Source organism: Bos javanicus, chromosome 19 (assembly GCF_032452875.1).
Source record: "Bos javanicus breed banteng chromosome 19, ARS-OSU_banteng_1.0, whole genome shotgun sequence".
Classification (NCBI taxonomy): Eukaryota; Metazoa; Chordata; class Mammalia; order Artiodactyla; family Bovidae; genus Bos; species Bos javanicus.
Genome location: NC_083886.1, coordinates 54,359,292 through 54,377,644, shown reverse-complemented (window position 1 = coordinate 54,377,644; position 18,353 = coordinate 54,359,292). Strand labels below are relative to the sequence as shown.

The window sequence follows — 18,353 nt, the reverse complement described above, 5'->3', positions numbered from 1 at the left end:
GTTCTGACATTTATCTTCTCCAAAGGAGGGTGAGCCACTTGCAAATCGTCCCATCTCTCCTCCCACGTGGCTGGGAAATGTCAGAGGGAGATCCAGGCAGCTCAGGATCCCTGGCCCACATCGAGCACATTTCACTCTTTGGGCTGCTTGGTAACCCGGCTGCTTTGGGAGAGCTGAGAAGTCCTGGGAAATTGCATGAGAGGAGCCAGCAGAGGGTTCCCAGGCACCATCCAACTTTCATAACCAGGGGCGGCAGTCAGAGCCAAGAGCCTCCCAGAACAGATGCCGTGGCCCGCTCGGGGGCAGCTGGGTCCTTCCCGATCTTCTCAGATCTGCTTGTTTTGAGTGGGACCCATGCCACGTCTTAGAGCTCTGCCTGTGATTGCACAATAATACCCACCCAGAAAACAAATTAAAAATAGGAAAAATCCATCCGAGGCGTGTGTCTGCTGAGGCAGAGTGCTGTCAGATTGCTAGGCAACCCCGGGCGATCCTGTGGGAAGGTCTGTGCTAAGCTTGTTCCACAGAAGTAGCACTCTTGTCCCTGTTGTGTGGATGTGCTCAGCTGAATCTGAGCAAGGTCATGGACAGAGGGAAGGCACAGGCTGCCTGAGCCGAAGACGTGCCCATCCGCTTGGACAAATGGATTTTCCAGAGGACAGAGAAGAGGCCGAGGGTGTCTGCAGGATAAGAGGCATCTGGGAGCATGCTGGAAAATCTATCTAGTTTCCCATGTTCCCCAAATCCAGGTGCTTAGAATTGTGTAGGCAACATGCTTGAATCTTAACTGACTTACCCATTCCGCTGTCTTCATCACCTTCAGTCAGAGGTGAATTAAGCAGGTTCAGAGACTGGAGACAGGAGGAGAAAGGAAAGAGGGATGCATGGCCAGAGCTGGTGGAGGAGCAGGGAGGAAGCAGAGCTGGGAGCACCCAGGCACTGCTGTGCTTGGCTTTGTGCTCCCAAGGCCAAGACAGAAGCACATGCTCTCTCTTTACAGTTTCATCCAAACCGCACTCACAATAACATGTTTGTGGATGGTACAACATTGGTTGTGAGCATAAAATACTTGTAAAAGGAAAAGGTGGGGGATGCAGCATTATGAAAAATAACAAGAATTTTCCATTAGACTTGAAGGTCTTTAAAACAAGGATGAAGTCAAGAGAGCTTCTTCCCTTTTCCGAGGCTCCACAGAGACAACCCAGGGTGAAAGCAAAAGGGTGTGTCAGCTTCCTGGGGCTCCCATCACACAAAACCACCGGCTGCAAAACAACAGAGATGTATTCTCTCACAGTACTGAAGGTGAAAAGGTATCAGCCTGCTGTCTCAAAGGCTCCAGGGAGAAATCATGCCAGGCCTCCCTTCTGGCTTCTGGTCGCGGCCGATGGTGCTTGGTGTCCTTGGCTTGTGGCAGCATTGCTCCAGTCTCTGCCTCTGTCTCCATGTGGGTTTGTCTCTGCATCCTCCTCCCTTTCTTATAAGGATCTCAGTCATTGGATTGAGGGGGCACTCAAACTCAGCACAACTTCATCTTAACTATTCAATAATTGCATCTGCAAAGACACTGTTTCCAAATAAGGACCTATTCTGCGGTCTGGGTGGGCGTGAATTTGGGGGGACATTATTCAACCCACTCCCAGGGGAATTAGTAATGAAATCAGACGAGCTTCAGAGCAGACAGGTGTTGGCCATCATCTGGCCCAGCCTGTCTCTCTCTCTCTGTTACAGCACCCAGATATAGCATCCCCAGCTCTGCCTGGGCACTGCCATGGCGGTGCGCTCCCCACCTCGCATGACGGCCTCCCCATTAGAGGAGAGCCTGCACTGCAGGGAAACCTTCCTCTCAAGAGGACGCGGACTCTGCTGCGGTCATGGTCCTGCTGAATCTCGGGACTTTGCACAAGTCCCGGCATCAGTCCCAACACAGCTGGGTGGCAAAGAGGACACGTAATTCCCCGCTTTAGACATGGAGTTTCCACTGAGATGTCCTAACCGTCGCTACAGCACAGGCTGCCTCGTTCCCAGTCTGTTTCTTCTGCGTGGTTTCTGTGCGTATGCCCAAACAGGTGAGGGTGGGGGTTTCGACTTATTTCTGTTAAATTGAATCCAAATGGTCATCTATGTTGATTCTGCCATCTTGACACATTATTGAATGGTTAAGATGAAGTTGCGCTGAATTCGAGTGCGCCCTCAATCCAACTTTTCACCTTCAGTCTGCATCATCCCTGGGTTGAAAGCATGATAGGAAAGCCTGGTCCAGACCCGTGAGTAACTGAATACAGTGCCCTCCCACACGCCTGAGTGGGTAGCTTGCCGTAAGGATGTACATTTTCAGGGTACCGCTATTAAATAATCTAAGTAACTAACATAGTTAGAAAGAACACTTCACTGAATCACTTTGGATGGCTTTTATCATTAAAGTTTGGAATCTACTGAGTGCCTTAATGGAAAATTCAGACCTTTACTATTTCCATAAACTTTTTTCTTCCAGTTCTGTTAAGACAAAATTGATATAACATTATATTAGTTTAATGTGTACTACATAATGATCTGATATATGTATATATTGTAGTAACTGCCAAATAATTTAGTTCATGTCCATCACTTCAAATTTTTAAATTTTCTTTTAGTCTGTGAACTGAGTTGACAGTTGTCGGGGTGGCTGAAATGACATCAGTTTCACTGGGACATGACCCGATCGATGTCCTCTAGAAACCAAAGGCAGCCCACCCCCTCCCCAGTCACTGAAAGCTCACATAGGCAGGAAAGGCTGCAGTCCCCTTGGGGTGCTGGCTGTTGTCACATGGCTTCTGGCAAATATGTAATGGCACATACATCCTACAGGTCAGGGCATGTGTTAATGACATGGCTTGGGAGTCACCCCGAAGGAGGCAGAAGAATAAATAACAGAGGAAAGAAAACTTCAGGTGGATCGTAGGCCTCTTAGAACCTGACATTTTTACACTGTGGCTTAATTTCCATGCTTCCTCCCAGAGACCTCAGGGCACCGTGTTATCTCCGTGTCCTGTACACATGGTCCTGTACAAACACGCCTGATCGCGTCCCCAACAACAAAGGCGATGCCGGTCACCACCACCAGCCAGATTCCCAGTTCCGAGGCCTTCTGCCTGACCAGAGCAACAGCAGGATGCAAGCCGCCTCCCTCCAGCTCCAGGGGACTCCGGACAAGGCACCCATCCTGGGGAGGGCTGCCCACATTGCGCCCCTCCCTGTGTTAGTGGCCCTGGTTCTCCAAAATAAAGCAGCACAGACACTGCAGGCCGCAGGCCGAGATCAAGGTGTTGACGGGCTGGTTCCTTCTCCCTGTTTCCTCACGTGATCATTCTTCTGTGCCCTAACCTTTTCTGATAAGGACACCAGTCATGTTGGATTAGGGCCCATCCATATGAACTCAGTTTAACCTAACTGCCTCTCTAAAGATCCCACCTCCAAATACAGGCATGTCCTGAGGTGCTAGGGGTTAGGACTTCAACATGTGAATCTGGGGGACAGTTCAGCCCACACACCCTGTTGACGTCCCTATCTCTCCTAACAGTCAGAGTTCCCAGTCCTGAAATTCAGCCATATCTCTCACTCCTCCTTCCCCTCCCTGCTCAGCCCCATCTACATCCTAACTAAAGCTGCATTTTTGTCTCCATCCAGCACTGAATCTCCAAGTGAAGTTGAGAGGTGGACTGGGCAGATGTCACTTTTGACACCTTTGTGAGGCGTGGCAACCCTGGGGCCACAGGTCTTCCACTGCTGCCCAGCAGACCTGGTCTCCTGGCCCATCCAGGGGAGCACCCCCGCTGCCAGGCTGGGCCTCCTGTTTTGTTCCCAACAGTGGCAGTAAATGGCCCAATGTACCCAAATCCTTGGATACAGGGCCCCCAGTGTGTGCATATTCAGGACAGTCAGCCCCCTGGGATGTCTAGGACAGATTTCTACCAAAATAAGATGAACATTGAAAATGAAACACTAACTCCCCCGGGGACTGTTCACTGAGCCTGGCCCTATGGCCACAGGCCCCCTCACCCCCTTGACCGGTTCTTGAGAAATGAGATGGTGGGCTCCCATCTCGTTTGGTGGGGAGGACAATCCAAGACCAGAGGACAGAGGGCCTGGGTGCCCAGCTCAGCCTGGCCTCCCGTGTGATGGGGACCTTCCGTGGGCATCTTCAGGGCTTGGTTTGCTTCTATGCTAATGTACAGGGACAGACCTCATGACCCTCAGTCCATCTCCAGGGCTGGGAGCCTACAGTTCTCTCTGAAGCAGCCTGGCTGCCCCAGACCAACTCAGCAGTGCCAGTGCTCAAAGGAGACGTGGGGGCAGGAAGAGAGGTGAGCTGCCTATTGTTTCAAGAGATCTCCCTCCTTCTACCTCCCCCTCTGGAAGCTCATTCTTTTCCAAAATAGCTCTTGTGCCTCCTTCCCTCCTGTCTCCTCCCTGCTTCCAGGAGCTTCATGGCCAAGTCCCACCTGGCAAGGGGGAAGAGCATCAGGGGAAGGAGGGTATGGCTCTCAAGCTGCAAAATTTCAAAATCAAACAATGACCCCTCCATCCCTCAATTAACTACCCCCTCAGGAGCAGACTAATATAAGGAGCCTTGTTCTCAGGCCAGGTCCCCTGCTCCAGGGTCCTCACAGTGCCCAGTACCGAGGAAAGGGATCATCAGAGCATTTAGAAGCCCATACACACTTGCCTCTTCCTGCTCTGCTGGGGGAACCCGACTCCAAATGGAGTGTTGACCTTTCCTTGGCCAGGCTGTGGCCGCTCCCAACCTGGAGGGTCCTCCTCTGCCCCAACACAAGATCAGGCCTACAGATGGTCAACCAACCTTGGCCAATTACTTTGGACCCCACACTGACCCTTGACCCAGATGCGCCCTCTGTTCAGCTTTCTGCAAACCCAGCTCACTCCCCACTCATCTCTCCGCCAACTCCCCTGGACAGTGAGACTTATTCTGATCTGTGACTTCAGGGCTAACACAACAAACCAACGGCCCAGTGCACCAATGCAATTTCCTGCAGAATCTTTGGCAGTCGTGACACACCACATATCAGGCTGAAGTGGCCGGGAGCAGGGAACAGCCAGGAAAACCTTGTGCCTTTTTTTAAACTAAGATGAAATTCACATAACCTAGAATTAACCATTTTAAAGTGTGCAGTTCAGTGCTATTTAGCACATTCACAATATTGTGCAAAAATAACCCCTATCTAGTTCCAAAACATTCCCATCACCCCAAAAGGAGACCCTGTGCCCACCCAGCAGCCACTTCTTTTTCCCCCAACCCTGTGCTTTTTGATGCTAAATGAATAAAATGCAAATTTTTCCTACTATTCTTGCTCCAAAGCATTGGCGCTTTTTGAATAGGACTGTCATACTGTCCTCATCTTCTTGGCTTGCCCACTTAACACTCACGGATGTTCCAAAAGTGTCACATGAAGGGACAGGCAGTCTTAAGCTGCCTTCATGAACAACTTTGCCATTTACCCAAAGACAGTAATTCCTCATGCATTCATTTATCCAACATATATTCTTTGAGCACCTTCCTAGGGCCCAGCTCTCGGTCAGTCAGTGGCTCACAGGCATGAAAAGGATCTGATGCGGCCCTCCAGGCACTGGGTGCTAAGTTTGGGAGGCAGAAGGGTAAACAGCACAATGACAATGTCACATGGTAAAGCGATTTGAGAAAAACATGAAGAAACACTCCACCCACGGAGTGGCCTTGCCATCCTCTATCAGTATTTTCATCCACACTCCCACATGTTAACATGGCTGTCTTCACCTCCAACACCATCTTTAAACACCAAAGATGGGGACACATATGCTGGATGAGACTGCAACAGGAGGGGGCTTGAAGAGACAACTCACAAAGAAGACTTAAAAAGGACCCCAAAGCACAGAAAGTGTCTAATCTCACCAGCCACCAAAGCAACGCTAATCAAAACACAAACAGACTTCCGCTTCTCCACCCGCCTGATTCTGAAACTGCTGATTGCATTCCGTGCTTCTGCTGGGAAGTGACCCTCTCCTGCACTAGCTGGTGGGGTCGAAGGGGGCATCTGTCTGGAGGGCAGATTGGTACTTGGATCAAAAGCTTCCAAAATGTGTTTAACCTTTAACTCAGCAATTCAACTCGTAGGAATTCACCCTAAGGAGAAACTCGGGAACGAACGCAAAGGTTTATCTTGGAAGATTTATGTACCAGAACATTTGCAGCATTGCTTATGACATCAAAAGACTGAAAACAAACTGCACATGCAACTCCTGGGTGCTTGGTAAATAACTTGTGCACTCATTAAAAGTCCTTCTGTAGAAGAATATTCGGTGCCATCGCAAAGTGCTCATAAGGCTTTGAATGGAAAGATTTCTAAAACAGTGTGCAGTGCAATGCCACTTACACTCTCCAGGCCCTGGAACAGGCTGGAGGGACACACTCTCTTGGCTGGAAGTGATTCCCTCCATACAGATGAACAATGGGTAATTTTTTATTGTTCTTTTTTGAACTTCATTGTATATTCTAAGTTTTCTATGTTGGATCTCAATCATATTTGTAACCAGGAAAAATATAAGGAGTAATTTTACGTTTTGATGAGAAATGTTACAGAGGCAGTTTATCTGCCAGTGCACCAGCTCGAAGCAGGAGGAAGAATCAGGACAGTTCCTGATAAAGGCAAGGCTCTACCTGCGGGGGGTGAAAGGTCCCCGTGCCTTTGACCAAGAAGCTGAGGGAATACCATGGTCAACCTCTTGACTTTCCTTTTCAATTAAGTTTTGAGTTGACTTGCTGGTATCAAGCCGTCAGGAGTTCCCCATGTCTCTTTGAAGCTCACGGACCATCTTGGCAATACAGTCTAGCCCTTTCTCTGGGTCCTCTCAGGAGGAGCTCCCTCTTGGGTTTATTATTTTGAACTGAAGTTCTGGAAGTTTCATCATTACACAATAAATATTTTTGAAGCTCATGATTCATGAGCGCAATAAAAGAAAATTAATTTTTATTGAATTTCTACTGTGGGCTACACACCCAACATGCAATTTCCTCATTTAACCTTTGAAATAATGACTTGAGGTTGGTGTTACTGCCCCCAAATTACAGATAAGGAAAATGAGTCTCAATAACCCAGACTCAGAAAACTGGCCTTGGTCTCAGAAGCTGGCTTCTCCCAGAGCGTCTGATCTAAGGAGCCAGAGAGAAAAAGCCCCAAGGTGGGGGCCACGGTCTTTTTATAACCTCACAACCAGTAAGGGCTTTTGGTACCCAAACTTCACTTGGACCCCTTCTTAGAGAATGGACGGCCTGCAGAGGACAATGCTTGTGTCTCCACCCAGCCACAGGGATGTGGCAGCTGATGAACTAGGATGCCCGCCTCTGAGGGGGGCTGTCAGGGGAGACTGTCCAGCCGTGCGCACTGCCAGAATCTGAGCCCCCATACTCGTGACTGCAACATCTCTGAAACCAGGAGACAACTCTATTGGGAGAACAAGCACTAATTAAATTTACTGGGATCATTGAAGAGGAAATTATTTAATATTCTGAACAGATTTAATATTTGAAAGCATGGACGGCCTTGATTCGTCGTGGACGGGTTCTTTGCCATGGGGCTTACATTTGATGGGATCCACACAAGCTAGGAGGAAGGGATGGAGGTGGCTGGAGGCTATGTTGTCCCTGGAAGCCAGAGGAGAGGGAGAGAAGCTGGGCATGGTCGGAGGGTGAGGTCCTTGTAACAACCCTCCATAGGGACCCTGGGCACTGCTATAGCCAGCTGGAAGTCTTGCTATATTCACAGTTTCTGTGGCCCCATATCTGTGGGTCCCTAACATCTGCCTGCATTTGCCCCACCTTTCTGTAACCCAGAGCCCTTGTTGGCCAAGGTACCCACCTGAGTGAGAGGGTTCAGAGTCTTGTACCCCTTGGAACACATGATCTAAACACCCTTATGTCTCTTGGTGGAAGTGAGAAGAGATACAAACACTTCTGCTATGTCCTCAAGACACATGTCTGGACATTTCAGGAGCCACTCAGCCTTGTCACCACAGTGCCACCCAGGACCACCCACAGGTTCCTCTGAGAGCTGCTCCTGGAGGAGCCGCACCCCACGCCCTCATCCAGGTGCCAGGACACAGCCTCCAGACTGAGCAGCAGCTGAGGCTTGACCACTGGGGCCCCTTTCTGGCTGGGGCTGGGGAGCCCAGGCTAGGAGTCAGTCACTGCCCAGCAGACAAGCTCAGGGTCACATCCCATAGGCTGTGCTGCATCCATGGGGGCAACTGCAGGCCAGGAGACCAGCTCAGCCAACCCAAGGCAAGGCCTGCAGGACCCTTGAAGCCCTGAGAAGGGGAGGGGATGAGGAAGAGGTGGGTGAGCCCAACTTATTCCCTGATGGGGAGAAAATAGTTTCCCAATGGGAACCAGTGAGGTGGGGAGTGGGGTGCAGAAACTCCAGGTAAGAGCTTGGGCTAGCTATGGAGATGAGGAATTCCCACCCACTCCTCAGATACAAGGCAGAGAGTCAAAACATTTGGGGAGCAAGTGACAGAAACTCAACTCATCCAGCTTAATCTGAAAAGATAGTTCATTGGCACCCACTAATGGAGAGGAGCTGGGCTTGAAGACAACACATTACACACACACACACACACACACACACCCTGGTCTTGCCTTTCCGCTGACCTAATCTCCCTGTTGGATATGTGTCCTGCATACACTACACTTGGAGGACAGAGCCCATGGCTGCTGCACATGGGGGCTTAGAGCCTCCCAGTTGAGTGGGAGGCTGCCCCCATCTGTGTCCCCCAGGACACAGAGCACATCTTCCCCCATCTCTGCTCAGGGAAGCCACAGTGAAGGATACGGACCTTCTCGAATCAGTGTGGCCCATCCAACACCATGGCCGCCCTGAGAGGGGGGCACACTGCACCTGTGGAGTGAAGGGACATGCAGGCCATGTGGATCAAGGCAGGCAGAGACCACAGCAGCTCCAGCCCAAGGGTGCCTGGTCCTACATGCCCAGTGAGCAGCCCATGGCTGCGTGGCACCAGAGCCACCAGCCAAGAAGTTTGGAGGCCAAAACCCGCAACATGGAGCTCAGAGGAGGCACCTGGTCAAATTCCAGACCAGGCAAATGGTAGCACCCGCCTTCAGAGTGATTGTTTTTAAAATTGTCGGTGATTCTATCTGCTTCACATGTCAGGGGCTAGAGTTTGGACATGCTTTATAATTGTAATTAAAATAAACCAAGTGCCAGGAGGGTCAGTAGGATTTTACATCGTGAGGCTCCTCTCATCCTTCTGACCCTTCCGACTGGAAGTTTCCCAGAGCCGGTGTCCCCTGACATGCTACTCTTGGAAGAAAAGAACCCTAAGTCTGCAATTTTCTTTTTTTCATTGTCTCTCCCACTTAGTTCCCTGTTAAAACAGATCCCCATACCAGTCTGGAACCCCTATTCAAGCACCTAAACCTTCATAAAATAACCCAAAGGCCAGTCCCAGCTTACTGATGCTCTTAACCTATCTCCCATAGTCTTTGGTGGCTCAGCTTCTTCGATGTGGAGCTTACGTAGCTTTCCTGGCTTCAGGTATCCATTGGAGGCAGGGAAGACTGACCACGGGAGTCCCAGAGTCCAGAACAAATGCCTCTCCTGTGTTTTCGGAACACTGGCCTGTGAAGAACCACAGATTCCCCTGTACTTGACCATGGCTCAGCCCCTGCCCGCTTTGTCATCAGAACCACTGGCAAGTGGCTGGGGGTGCTGTCCCACCCCTCCCTGCAGGTCCTCAAGAGCCAGTAGCAGAGTGAACCCTACTTCTATCTTGTATGCCCCTGTGTTCCATTTCAGAGGACCTGCAGTCTGTCTGCCATTGCTCTTCCCTAAGACAGGCTCAAATCCACGTCCAAAGTGGACTTTCTGGGCACACTGAGCTGTGGACACTTTTCCCAGCCTACAAAGACTCATCTCCAGGGGTTCATAAAGCACCCACTACCATTCATCTCCGTCTAATGAGCGTGGGTGATACGCTGCAGGATGCCCAGGAGCATCCTTGGGGAGCCTTCAAGGAAACTGATTCAGAGAGGATGCGAGCGGCGAGGGGTCAGCGCTTGGTCCAAAGGGACCTGGCCTGTCACTTACTATCAACACATCCTTGACTTCACTTGTTTCTCTGACTATAAAATTGACTCTGACTTAGATGATCTCTAGGGTTTCTCTTGGTTCTAAAATTCTCTGCTTCTGTAATTCAGGAAGAAGCTCTGAGGCATGGATGAGACAGGCCCAAAGCTTGGAAGGTTACAGTCAATGGTTGGAGCATTCAGAGGTTTCCTGGCATCCCTAAGACTCAGCCTGCACACAGGCTTTGGCACGTGAGCCACTTCTTAAAGGTACCCAAAAAATGGGTACCCGAACACTGGAAGCCTGAACATTCCGACCCCTTTGAGAGGTTGGAAAGAATGGCTATAAAGGAGTCCTGGAAGCCTGGGGCCTGATGGCTTCACTGGCCAAGTGAGGTGACATGCAGCCATGTGAAGCCACATCCCCTCCCTGCCCCCGTTCAAACTATTTCCCTGGATGCAGAGCTTAAAGCTGGGGAGACTGAGAGAAAGTCACTTTCATGACAATAATAAAATGAATTATTTTAAAATCTTGCAGTGGAGAATACTTAATATTATATAAAACACAGAAGCCAAAAAAGGAAAAGAGTTTTGACAAAAAGATAAACTTTTGCATCAGAAAAATAAATACTATCAACAAAGTTAAAAGAAAAATTAATACAATGAGAAGAGATTTATATCACATATAGCAAGCAGGGCAAAGGCTAACAGAGTTCTGCCAAGAGAACACACTGGTCATAGCAAACACCCTCTTCCAACAACACAAGAGAAGACTCTACACATGGACCTCATCAGATGGTTGACACCAAAATCAGATTGATTATATTCTTTGCAGCCAAAGATGGAGAAGCTCTATATAGTCACCAAAAACAAGACCGGGAGCTGACTTATTGCCAAATTCAGACTGAAATTGAAGAAAGTGGAGAAAACCACTAGACCATTCAGGTATGATCTAAATCAAATCCTTTATGACTATACAGTAGAAGTGAGAAATAGATTGAAGGGACTAGATCTGATAGATAGAGTGCCTGATGAACTATGGACGGAGGTTCATGACATTGTACAGGAGACAGGAATCAAGACCATACCCAAGAAAAAGAAATGCAAAAAAGCAAAATGGCTGTCTGAGGAGGCCTTACAAATAGCTGTGAAAAGAAGAGAAGTGAAAAGCAAAGGAGAAAAGGAAAGATATACCCATTTGAATGCAGAGTTCCAAAGAATAGCAAGGAGAGATAAGAAAGCCTTCCTCAGAGATCAGTGCAAAGAAATAGAGGAAAACAATAGAATGGGAAAGACTAGAGATCTCTTCAAGAAAGTTAGAGATACCAAGGGAACACTTCATGGAAAGATGGGCTCAATAAAGGACAGAATGGTAGGGACCTAACAGAAGCAGGAGATATTAAGAAGAGGTGGCAAGACTACACAGAAGAACTGTACAAAAAGATCTTCACGACCCAGATAATCATGATGGTGTGATCACTCACCTACAGCCAAACATCCTGGAATGTGAAGTCAGGTGGGTCTTAGAAGCATCACTATGAATGAAGCTAGTGGAGGTGATAGAATTCCAGTTGAGCTATTTCAAATCCTGGAAGATGATGCTGTGAAACTGCTGCACTCAATATGCCAGCAAATTTGGAAAACTCAGCAGTGGCCACAGGACTGGAAAAGGTCAGTTTTCATTCTAGTCCCAAAGAAAGGCAATGCGAAAGAATGATCAAACTACCGCACAATTTCACTCATCTCACACGCTAGTTAAGTAATGCTTAAAATTCTCCAAGCCAGGCTTCAGCAATACGTGAACCGTGAACTTCCTGATGTTCAAGCTGGTTTTAGAAAAGGCAGAGGAACCAGAGATCAAATTGCCAACATCCGCTGGATCATGGGAAAAGCACGAGAGTTCCAGAAAAGCATCTACTTCTGCTTTATTGACTATGCCAAAGCCTTTGACCATATAGATCACAATAAACTGTGGAAAATTCTGAAAGAGATGGGAATACTAGACCACCTGACCTGCCTCTTGAGAAACCTGTATGCAGGTCAGGAAGCAACAGTTAGAACTGGACATGGAACAACAGACTGGTTCCAAATAGGAAAAGGAGTATGTGAAGGCTGTATATTGTCACCCTGCTTTTTTAACTTATATGCAGAATACATCATGAGAAACGCTGGGCTGGAGGAAGCACAAGCTGAAATCAAGATTGATGGGAGAAATATCAATAACCTCAGATATGCAGATGACACCACCCTTATGGCAGAAAGTGAAGAGGAACTCAAAAGCCTCTTGATGAAAGTGAAAGAGGAGAGTGAAAAAGTTGGCTTCAAGCTCAACATTCAGAAAACGAAGATCATGGCATCTGGTCCCATCATTTCATGGCAAATAGATGGGGAAACAGTGGAAACAGTGGCTGACTTTATTTTTCTGGCTCCAAGATTGCTGCAGATGGTGATTGCAGCCATTAAATCAAAAGCCACTTACTCCTTGGAAGGAAAGTTATGACCAGCCTAGACAGCATATTAAAAAGCAGAGACATTACTTTGCCAACAAAGGTCTGTCTAGTCAAGGCTATGGTTTTTCCAGTGGTCATGTATGGATTTAAGAGTTGGACTATAAAGAAAGCTGAGCACCGAAGAATTGATGCTTTTGAACTGTGGTGTTAGAGAAGACTCTTGAGAGTTCCTTGGACTGCAACCAGTCCATCCTTAAGGAGATCAGTCCTGGTTGTTCGGTGGAAGGACTGATGTTGAAGCTGAAACTCCAATACTTTGGCCACCTGATGCCAAAAGCTGACTCATTTGAAAAGACCGTGATACTGGGAAAGATTGAGGGCAGGAGGAAAAGGGGACGACAGAGGATGAGATGGTTGGTTGGCATCACTGACTTGATGAACATGGGTTTGGATAGTCTCCAGGAGTTGGTGATGGACAGGGAGGCCTGGCGTGCTTCAGTTCATGGGGTCGCAGAGTCAGACACGACTGAGCGACTGAACTGAACTGATAAAAAGATTGATCACCTTCATAAATAGAAAGTGAAAGTGAAGTTGCTCAGTCGTGTCCGACTCTTTGCGACCCCATGGACTGTAGCCTACCAGGCTCCTCTGTCCATGGGATTTTCCAGGCAATAGTACTGCAGTGGATTGCCATTTCCTTCTCCAGGGGATCTTCCCTGCCCAGGGATCGAACCTGGGTCTCCCACATTGTAGACAGACACTAGTTCTGGCAAATTAATAAGTATAGGACAACCAGTAGTGAAATCACTAGTCCATAGAAAAATATAAATGAACATTAAACATAGGAAAAGATATTCAACTTCCCTCATAAAGAAATTCAACTAATATCAAGAGACCATTATTAAGTTTCAAATTTGCAAAATAGTTAACAATACACAATACTAGATGATACACAGAAAATGGACTAAACTGGCAAAATCTTTCAGAAGGACTATTTGGTGATACTCATTAGTTTTTAAATGCACATTCCTTTTGATTTAACAATTCCATTTCCAGGGATCTATCCCACTAACTTACTCTCACAAGTAAGCCAACATTTACTTACAATAAATTAAGTGAATATTATTGTAGTAGCAGGAAATACACTGGGAGGGAGAGGGTCCACCCACTAGGAAATAAATTTTGAAATGCCCACATGATGGCATATTCCACAATCATTTGTTTTAAACAAGGAAGACCTATATGTGCTGAAGAGGCTTCCCAGGGAGCTCAATGGTAAAGAATCCACTTGTCAATGCAGGAGAAATGTGTTCAATTCCTAGGTCAGGAATATCCCCTGGAGGAGGAAATGATAACTTGCTCCAGTATTCTTACCTGGAAAATGCCATAGACAGAGGAGATTGATGGGTTACAGTCCATGGGGTCACAAAGAGTTGGACACAACAGAGCAACTGAGTACACATGCATGCATATGTGCTGATAGGTCACTGGTTCCAAAGAAAGTTCCAGAACAATATATATAAAATCCTATTTAGGTAGGGAGAAAAGGGATATTCATAAATATATGTATACATACTGCTTAGTCACTTCAGTTCTGTCTGACTCTGTGCAACCCTATGGACTGCAACTTGTCAGGCTCCTCTGTCCATGGAATTCTCTAGGGTAATAGAGTGGGTTGCCATGCCTTCCTCCAGGGGATCTTCCTGACCCAGGGATCAAACCCAGGTCTCCTGCATCGCAGGCAGATTCTTTACCACTGAGCCACCAGGGAAGCCTGTGTGTGTGTGTGTGTGTGTGTGTGAAATTTTCCTGAAATACACACCACCAACTTTACTAAGCTGTGGAAATTGGGTATTAAAAGAGAGGGTCAATCAGGGAGATTTTAGTTTCTACTTATTAACTTTTCTATACTGTTTTAATGTTTTTGCCGTGAGCAAACATACGTTGCTCATACGAAAATAAAAAAAAGCTTTCAGAGAGATGAGAAAGCTCTGGTTTTCTTGGTGAATTTAATTATCTCCACCACTTCACTTTTTTATTTTTAATGTTAGATGAGCTTATTGTAGGGAAAAAGTATAAAGTATAGATTTTCAACCAGAGACAAATACAAAAATCATTCATGATCCCACAATCAAAATATAATTACTGTTAATAAGTACACATCTATGCATAAGTGTGGTTTATATTTTAGATTATGTGTTTTTTTACCCTGCCCTGAGTCATTCCATTAGTATAAATATGCTAGTATCTTCCAACAACATTAAATATTAATACTAGTATCTCCCAACAACAACAGTAAAACCCTCCCTTGACGCAAATCTCCCTCAAAACTGCACTACTTTTCTGCTCCCCTTTGAAGAAATATTTCTTAAAAGAGTTGTCTTTACATGCTGTTCCTACTTCATCCCTTCTCATTCTCTCCTCAAGTAACTCTAAACAACTTTCTTTTCACTCTTCTGCCAAGAAAAACTTCTGCCAAGATTACCAGTGACTCCCTCCCAACCCCAACCAACATGGCCAAACACGATGGTCAATCCTCACCCCCGATCACACTCACCCCTCCTCTGGCAGTGTGAACACAGTCATTAACTCACTTCCCTAGAAAGTCTCTTTTTGTTTGACCTCAGCAGAAAAACGTAACCTTTCTCTTTTGTAGGCTTTCTTACCTTAATCGAGGCCTTCTCAGTCACCTTGGCTAGTTTCCCTTCACCTTCCCAAACTCTAGACATTGAGGTGCTCAACAGCTAAATTCTAAGACATCTCCCCCACCGTGTATGAACGATATCACTTCTCCCATTCAGTCCTTTAAATACATATATATATTTGTAATATATTATATATAATATAACTATATATATATATAAAGTTATATATATATATATAGTCCTCCCTAGAGAAGCCACTAAAAAAGTGCAGTGGATAAGTCTACAAAGGTAATATATAAATTAACAGATTAAGTGAAAGTCGCTCAATCGTGTCCAACTCTTTGCTGCTCCATGGACTATACAGCCCATGGAATTCTCCAGGCCAGAATACTGGAGTGGGTAGCCTTTCCCTTCTCCAGGGGATCTTCCCAACCTAGGGATCGAACCCAGGTCTCCTGCATTGCAGGTGGATTCTTTACCAGCTGAACCACAAGGGAAGCCCAAAAATACTGGAGTGGGTAGTCTATCCCTTCTCCAGTGGATCTTCCCAACCCAGGAATTGAACCTGGGTCTCCTACATTGCAGGCAGATTCTTTACCAACTGAGCTATCAAGTGGAGAATAAATTAACCAAAATGAAGGAAGAAAACGAGGTATAAATGAACAATAACCAGGAACACAAACAGCAAAATTATAGACTTAATTCTGGCCATATCACTGATTAAATATAAATGTACTACACACCCCAGTGAAAAAGCAGAGGTTGTCAGCAACAGGAAAAGACTGAAAGTAGAACAGTTTAAAATGATACTAGGGTACAGCCACTATAGAGAACAGTGTGGAGATTCCTTAAAAAACTGGAAATAGAACTGCCATATGACCCAGCAATCCCACTGCTGGGCATACACACTGAGGAAACCAGAATTGAAAGGGACACGTGTACCCCAATGTTCATCGCAGCACTGTTTATAATAGCCAGGACATGGAAGCAACCTAGATGTCCATCAGCAGATGAATGGATAAGAAAGCTGTGGTACATATACACAGTTGAGTATTACTCAGCCATTAAAAAGAATACATTTGAATCAGTTCTAATGAGATGGATGAAACTGGAGCCTATTATACACAGTGAAGTAAGCCAGAAAGAAAAACACCAATACAATATACTAACACATATATGGGAAATAGATGGGGAAACAGTGGAAACAGTGTCAGACTTTATTTTTGGGGCTCCAAAATCACTGCAGATGGTGACTGCAGCCATGAAATTAAAAGAAGCTTACTCCTTGGAAGGAAAGTTATGACCAACCTAGACAGCATATTCAAAAGCAGAGACATTACTTTGCCAACAAAGGTCTGTCTAGTCAAGGCTATGGTTTTTCCTGTGGTCATGTATGGATGTGAGAGTTGAACTGTGAAGAAGGCTGAGCACCGAAGAATTGATGCTTTTGAACTGTGGTGTTGGAGAAGACTTTTGAGAGTCCCTTGGACTGCAAGGAGATCCAACCAGTCTATCCTAAAGGAAATCAGTCCTGAATATTCATTGGAAGGACTGATGCTGAAGCTGACACTCCAATACTTTGGCCACCTGATGTGAAGAGCTGACTCACTTGAAAAGACCGTGATGCTGGGAGGGATTGGGGGCAGGAGGAGAAGGGGACGACAGAGGATGAGATGGCTGGATGGCATCCTGACTCGATGGATGTGAGTCTACGTGAGTTCCGGGAGTTGATGATGGACAGGGAGGCCTGGTGTGCTGCGATTCATGGGGTTGCAAAGAGTCAGACATGACTGAGTGACTGAACTGAACTGAACTGAACACATATATATGAAATTTAGAAAGATGGTAACAACAACCCTGTATGTGAGATAGCAAAAGAGACACAGATGTATAGAACAGTCTTTTGGACTCTGTGGGAGAGGGTAAGGGTGGGATGGTTTGGTAGAATGGCATTGAAACATGTATATTATCATATGTGAAATGGATCACCAATCCAGGTGTGATGCATGGGACAGGGTGCTCGGGGCTGGCGCACTGGGATTACCCAGAGGGATGGGATGGGGAAGGAAGGGGGTTCAGGATGGGGAACACATGTACACCTGTGACAGATTCATGTCAATGTATGGCAAAACCAATATAATACTGTAAAGTAATTAGCCTCCAAAACAAAAATAAAATAATTAATTAATTAAAAAAATAAAATGATACTAGGCAAACAATAAAAAGAAGGCCAGAGGGGTTATATTAATAACAGATTAACTAAGCTTGAAGACAGTAATGCTCCATAATTTAAAAAAAGAGTTAATTTATTAGGAAAAGTATAAAATTCACAAGCCTGAAGGATCAAATTGCAAAATTTCAAAATACATAAGGCAAAAATTGAAAGAATTAAAGAGAGAGTTCCACAATTATAGTTGGAGATTCTAACACCCCTCCATCAACTGTTGATAGAACAAGTCAACGAAAATCAGTAAGGAAATAGAAGACACAGACATGAACCATGTGGACCTAATTGACATTTACAGAACACTAAATCCAGCAATTGCAGATACTTATTCTTTCCAAATGTACACAGACTATTCACCAAACAGATCATGTGCTGAATCTCTGGGGAAAAACTCTCCAGTAATGACAGCAAGATGGAGAACTAGAAGATCTCAGTGCTCATCTTCCTCCAAAAAACAATGAATAAACAACTAGATACCAATGAAAACAGCAATGATGGAGCTCCAGAATACAACAAAGAGGCAGAAGAAACTCTGTGGGACACAAAAATCGAGGACGGATGCATAGAAAAGCATACCATTCCTCCTGCTTGAAGACAATGTGAAACTCTCTCCCACGTAAGACAACATGTGCTGAACTCAGGGTCTGCCCCTGCCCACCCTCCTGCCATCAGGCCTATAACTAGGTTACTGCTGCTGCTGCTAAGTCACTTCAGTCGTGTCCAACTCTGTGTGACCCCATAGACGGCAGCCCACCAGGCTCCCCCGTCCCTGGGATTCTCCAGGCAAGAATAATGGAATAGGTTGCCATTTCCTTCTCCAATGCATGAAAGTGAAAAGTCAAAGTGAAGTCTCTCAGTCGTGTCCAACTCTTAGCGACCTCATGGACTGCAGCCTACCAAGCTCCTCCACCCATGGGATT

At 46.2% G+C, this 18,353-nt stretch overlaps 1 long non-coding RNA gene across 4 annotated transcripts in view; it reads right to left on the bottom strand.

The window, feature by feature from the left end:
• Positions 1-5,300: 5,300 nt before the first annotated feature.
• The window catches only part of LOC133232800 (uncharacterized), a 32,124-nt gene continuing 19,071 nt past the window's right edge, over positions 5,301-18,353 (bottom strand). For all 4 annotated transcript variants that reach the window (XR_009731460.1, XR_009731458.1, XR_009731459.1 and 1 more), the window contains 2 exons: positions 9,563-9,665; positions 5,301-8,924 (listed from right to left, as the gene is read on the bottom strand). This is a non-coding gene — a long non-coding RNA (uncharacterized LOC133232800). The remainder of the gene's footprint in view (positions 8,925-9,562; positions 9,666-18,353) is intronic.